We start from the raw sequence: 6,000 nt of genomic DNA, 5'->3' as shown, positions 1-6,000 counted from the left end.
CCCTGAGACCTGGATGGAGAATACTCCTCTGCCATCTGCCTGTATTTATTGCCCTGACTAATGCAGTGGCATTTGAGCAAAGCCCCAAAGAAGGCAAGGGAGTGAGCCATGTGGTTATCTTGGAGGAGAAGAGCATTCCAGGCAGAGGGCACCTGAGAATGACATCTGGATGAGCCTGAGTAACTTACAGACACCCAATTTCACTTCTCTTGGATATTTTGACTCCATTAAGAACCCTGTATATCAGCCTCCTTATTAAAAAAGGAGAAGAGCCCAATTTATCTTGTGATTGTGAGCAAAGAAAAAAACGACACAACCCATCTCCTAGTCTCTGCCCCTTGTTACCAGGAACCAGCCATTTTTACCTTCAGGATAAATGTGGCTTACTCATGATGCAATGTTAATAGCAGTGCCTGGACCATGCTCTTCATCCTTCCTGTTGTGGGGAGAGCTGGAGGACTAGGACTGTGTACGGGGACATCATCCAACAGCAGGAGCCCTTGGCTGCTGCTCCCTTTCTAGCTCCTGGCCATCAGAACAGCCAGCCTTTGCTGACTTGCATGCTCCCAGGCTCTTACATCACACGTGAGTTTTTTGTCTCATTAGTTAAATTTCTTCTAAGACCAGTTCACAGAAGTTCCATTTTCATTACCAACTGCTCAACTGCTTTGTCTTACTTAAAAAGACGAGTTTAATAATTCAAACATTCTTCTGTCTAGGTCTTACCTACACAAAGTTAACTTTGACAAATGGTACATATTAAGCCAAAACATACTCTCTGAATGCTAAACATAGTTAACTTTTGGTGCTCTTTCCAAAGGCAAGAAAATTATCACAATATTCCATATAAAAAATTCTGGTATAAAACCTGACACCATTTTTACCATTTTATTTTTTTATTTTTATTTTTTTCTTCTGGTTTCTTTTTTTAAATTTTATTTTAATTGTAGTGCAGTGAACATACAGTGCTAAAATGTTCCCTTTAAAAAAAATTCCAGGGCCTATGTTTAGATCATTGCGAATGAAACTTAAAGAAACCTGCTAAATCAATGTTTCTCAAACTTAAATGATGTTCAGATTCCTTGTAAGGGAAAAAGATTCTCCCAGATCCCTAAAGTCAGCTTAAATTATTTTTTATCATGTCGCCTACATATGTATATGTATACCTATGGAAACACAAAACTAAGGAAAAGCCTCCTTATTTTTGTAGATTTTATGTATCTATAGAACCAAAACAAATTTATAAATTAAATACAAAGAGGGACGCCTGGCTGGCTCAGTCGGTAGCAGATGAGGCTCTTGATCTCAGGGTTGTGAGTTAGAGCTACATGTTGAACTTACTTAAAAAAACGAAAAACCAAAACTACCAAATGAGAAAATTAAAATTTATAATGTTGATTTAACATAAGGAATGATATCTTGCTGAACCCAAATTGCCCCTCACCACATGAATATTTTACCGATCACAAGAGCACAGCCGTATTTAACCACATACCTTCTGATGACTCAGTTCTACTAACCTTTGTTTATACGGTATACCACAATATAATCCAGCTATAACTTGGTGTGACCACATTATTTATTTTTAAAGTTCTTCTCTCTTTTTTTTTTTTCCTCATAAGTCTGCAACAATTCACTTAGTACTATTTGGTAATCACAAATCCAAACATAGGCAGTGAAATTGCATTCCCAGAATAACTATAAAGGGTTGATAAATTTATAAACACATTCCATCTTGCTAGTAATCCAATACAAATTAAAATGCGAGGCCATTTCCTCTATCAAATTGGGAAAGCTTTTTTAAAAAGATAAAATAAATGCTGATGGGTATGTGTGATGGGCACCCTTGAGTACTTCTGGTGAGAATGAAAACTGGCCTGACCTTTCTGGAAAGCAATTTGGCAGAAGGTATTCACAGAATGAAGAGCTTTCAAAGACTTCGAGTCTGTAATTTCACTTATAGGGTTTCTATCTTAAGGAAATAATTTTTACATGTGGGCAAAGATTTCTGTATAAGGATATTCATGTCAACGTTCTTGTTAACAGTGAAAAAATAGTTAACCCCCTAAATGTCAAAAAATTAAGAAATAAACTATATTATCAACAATTGTGCAGCCATTACAAAGAATATTTGTGACAAATTTTAATAACAGTGGATGGTGCTCAAGATACAACACTGAGCAAAAAACCAAATAAAAACCAAAAAAAAACCGGTACACAGAACTATATATTTATATAGTTCTATTATGTAAAAGACTGTAAATGTGCAAAGAAAAAGACTCAAAGAAAATAAGCCAAAAGTGCTGTTTCCTGGGATGTGGATAATTTCTGCTTTACTTTTCATATTTCCTGAATTTTCCAAGCTTTATATAATAAGCATATAATATTTTAATTTTTTAAAGTTTATTTATTTATCTTGAAAGAGAGAGAGAGCATCAGCAGAGGAGGAGAAGAGAGAGAGGGAGAGAATCCCAAGCAGGCTCCCTGCTGTTAGCGCAAAGCCCAACAATCTCATGAACTCATGAACTGAGAGATCTCATGAACTGAGAGATCATGATCTGAGCTGAAATCAAGAGGTGGATGCTTAGCTGACTGAGCCACCCACGTGCCCTACAATATTTTAATTTAATTAATGCAAACAGACTGTGTCAGTTTAGACTGCCCTAAAAGAATTCTTATTGTGATTTGGAATCATTTCCCTATAACATCCAGCAAGGGTCCTAGATTTACTCCCTAGAGTTACACAGAATACATCTCAAACTGCTGTACAGATTCAGAAAGGTCAGGGAACAACCTTCCCCACCCCTCAGTATCATAATCCAGTCCCCCACTTCTGCCAATTTCCTTTCTGCCCAACACTTTTAACAGTTCTCTGTTAGACAGAGTTTCTGATCTCACCAGCCTGCTGACTCTCTTCTAGCCAGGCTCCTGTTTAATAGTTTTCCTCTAAAAATGTGATACTGAGAACTGAAGGCAGGTCTTCAGACTTCTAAGGCACAGTTATAGTCATGCCATTTTAAGCAGTTCTCTGCTTAAGAACCTCCAGGGCCTCTTACCAGAAGAGCAGACACCCCCAGCTTGGCATTCAATGTCCTCCTTGGATCTGGGCTTTGTCTTTCCAGCCTTATATCCTGTTGTACCTTTAACATATTCCATGCTGTACTTTCAAGCTATGGGTTGCTATGCATTAGTGAGTCATGAAATCAATTTAGTAACCAGCATTAAAAAAAAAAGACTAAAATATAAAATGCCAAGTTGTATTGCACATGCTAAAGGTGATTACTGTCTAGGATTTACACACAGTGTGTGTGTGTGTGTGTGTGTGTGTGTGTGTGTGTGTATACATGCATAAATGCATAGTGTTAACCTGAAAAATACAAGTTTTTACCAGCAAAAATGGGTCTATTAAGGAATAACCAAGAATTGCATTTCCAGACAAGCAAGCTGTGGCAGAACTATAGGCAAGTCCACCAAAGCCAAGGAACTTATTTAATGGAGAAGAAGTAAGTTGGGAGGGGTTGTTTTGAAGGAAAATCCATTGGTGAAAGCAGGGATTCAGATTGTTCATTGGCTGAGTCCCAGGGGTAGTTGATTTCTCGGAGGAAATGCAATGTACATCTTTCCCTGTTGGGTCCTGTAATCGATGATTCGCTCTGTTGAATATTCTTCTGTTGGGGTCTGTAATTGACAATTCTTCCTGTAATTGACATTGAGTCGTAGTTGGTTCCCCCTTCCAACTTCTCCTTTTAGCTTCCTGAGGCCCACCTCAGGAAAATAGTTATTTTTCTTCATCTCTGTCCTAAAGTGATGGTCTCATACCTTTCTTATACCACTTAAAAGAGCCTGACTTGCATTACAATGCACTAGCATTGTAGCTAGGTTCCTATATGGAGTTCTTAGCCCTGGGGGCAGGGCTGTGTCTTACCCATCTCTGAGTCCTTCAGCGGCTCAGAAGTGTAGTGTGCCTAGTTGCTGTGCAATAATGTCTTCCCAACTGAATATTTTCGAAATCTCCTTCTAGGAGCATCTTCTGTTCTTCCTCCTTCCATTTTCTTTACTATAGGCCCCAGTAAGCATAAGATCTGTGCTTTGGGGCTAGGGTTATCTACAGTGGTGGCTCTAAAATCCAGTCTGTCCTGAAAGCTTTCATCTTTCTCCAGGAGGAATAAGAGAAATAAACATACATTTTTATCCATTTAAAAGATATCTCCTTTATTTGAGAGTGTCTCTCCTATACGTTTGGTGTTAAGATGTATTTTTTGTGGATCAATGTTGACCATAAGTTAGAAAATAATAGTTGTTTTTTAGTGTATATTTATTGTCCTTACTTGGCAAAATAAAAAGCTGGCGATTCTTTGTGCGTCTTTAAAAAGATTAAGTAAAAATTTACTGGTTACAAATTCCAAAAGTCTGGAAATCAACTACCTTTCTTGCCTGGCTGAGGTAGGGTCTCTTTCTTAAAGGCCAGATGAATTCATTGACATAGGGCTGGAGGCGTTTGTATTCCCATTTCAAAGACTTGTATGTACCGGTCTGCGCTTCACTGACGTTTCCACTCTCCTGTTCCGCAAGATGTTAATTACCCATTAAGTCCCTGGTGTGAGACATTGAATCTCTGGCCCTTTAAATGGGGGCGTGGTGTAGGGGGGCGGACCGCCCAGGAGTGACAAGAGTGCGGGGAAGAAAGCGGAAGCGTGGCCATCAGTGGTGTAGACTGCGCATGCGTGAGGCTGGAGCCAGGGGGCGGGGTCACGTGGGCCGCGGGTCCTGGGCTGGAATGGCCGCGAGCGCAGGTAAAGAATCTCCTGGGAGCGGACCAGCGGGGTGGGGACTGCAGTGAGGGGCTGTCCCCCTGGCGGGAGGAGAACGCGCCGGGTTTCTGAGCCTCGGCCCTTTCCCCCGCGCGGTGGCGCGGCCCTGGAGTGACTGACGGAGCAGCCCCAGGCTGACTAACTGGACTGGGGCCCACGAGCTCGGCAGGGTTGACACTGGGGCGGAGAGGCGTGTCCGGCGTTTGGCCTGGAATTGGCTTAGGCGGTTTACACTTGTTCCTAACAAAGGTGAGGCCGAGGGACAGGTGCACCCGCTTCTCCTGATTGTGAGACTAGGCGGCGGGTGATCACCCTCCCCCGAATGAAACAGATGTGCAATCCGCCTTTCAGGCCCCTGGTACAGGTGTAGGCTACTTTGTCTCTTGAAGGTTGGGACAAGTGTGCTCCCCAAGCGTGGGGCCAGGGCTTAGATGAGGTGTCCACCTCTTAGGATTGATGTGCACCCTGTGAGGCTGGTTCCAGTTGTCTCTGCCTGCAAGTGTGCTCCCGAGTGAGGGCAGCAGGAGGACAGGTGGGTCTGTAAAGTTTGAGGCCACTCCTGTGTCCTGTTGTGTTCTCCCAAGTGTGGTATCTGGGGAAAGAGGGAAACAGAGCTGCCTCAAATGTTTGGGTGTGCTTCAAAGGGAGGGTAGGGTGTAATGAAGTAGGGTCAGCTAGGGAGGTTCCATGGCCATGGGTTGTCAGGAAGAGCTGGGAACCTTCTTCAACTAGGCATGCCTCTTCCATGACCTCCTAATATTAGACTCATACTAGAAATGGACAGGAAGGCTTGTGCCCTCTGCATGCCCACCGTCTACCACACTCTTCCCCCCCCCCCCCCATAAAAAGAAAACACAAGCAAAACAATCATGGAGGTTGACTTGTGGCACCACCTCTCCTTCAGATGTCTGTGATTGAGAGGTAGTTAATTACATGTCAGGTGTGTGTGTGTTTGAAGTCTAATACAAATGGGGATGGAGAATCTACATGTTTGTGGAAGACATGGGTTTGCTTATGGTTAACTTTAAGGAGAGAGTAAATGGATACCGAATCCTCTGTCAACAGGTGGCCTGTTCCATAGAACCAGGGAAATTCTGGTTGAACTATTGGGCTTCATACGTTAAAGAGACATGTGAAAAAATTCTTTCTAGAGCGCTAAGATAATAGTATGTTGATTATCCTTTATATA

General features: G+C 42.0%; 1 protein-coding gene across 9 annotated transcripts in view; it reads left to right on the top strand.

The window, feature by feature from the left end:
- The first annotated feature begins 4,700 nt into the window (after positions 1-4,700).
- The window catches only part of VPS8 (VPS8 subunit of CORVET complex), a 254,914-nt gene continuing 253,614 nt past the window's right edge, over positions 4,701-6,000 (top strand). For 8 of the 9 annotated variants that reach the window (XR_006299413.1, XR_006299414.1, XM_043594695.1 and 5 more), the window contains exon 1: positions 4,708-4,793. The gene's annotated coding sequence lies outside the window, so the exon portion shown is untranslated. Of the gene's footprint in view, positions 4,794-6,000 lie in introns of all 9 variants that reach the window. The other variant, XM_043594694.1, reaches the window with a different exon arrangement.

Source organism: Prionailurus bengalensis, chromosome C2 (assembly GCF_016509475.1).
Source record: "Prionailurus bengalensis isolate Pbe53 chromosome C2, Fcat_Pben_1.1_paternal_pri, whole genome shotgun sequence".
In the NCBI taxonomy this organism is placed as follows: Eukaryota; Metazoa; Chordata; class Mammalia; order Carnivora; family Felidae; genus Prionailurus; species Prionailurus bengalensis.
The sequence above is the reverse complement of the archived record's forward strand: the minus strand, read 5'-3'. Positions and strand labels throughout refer to the sequence as shown.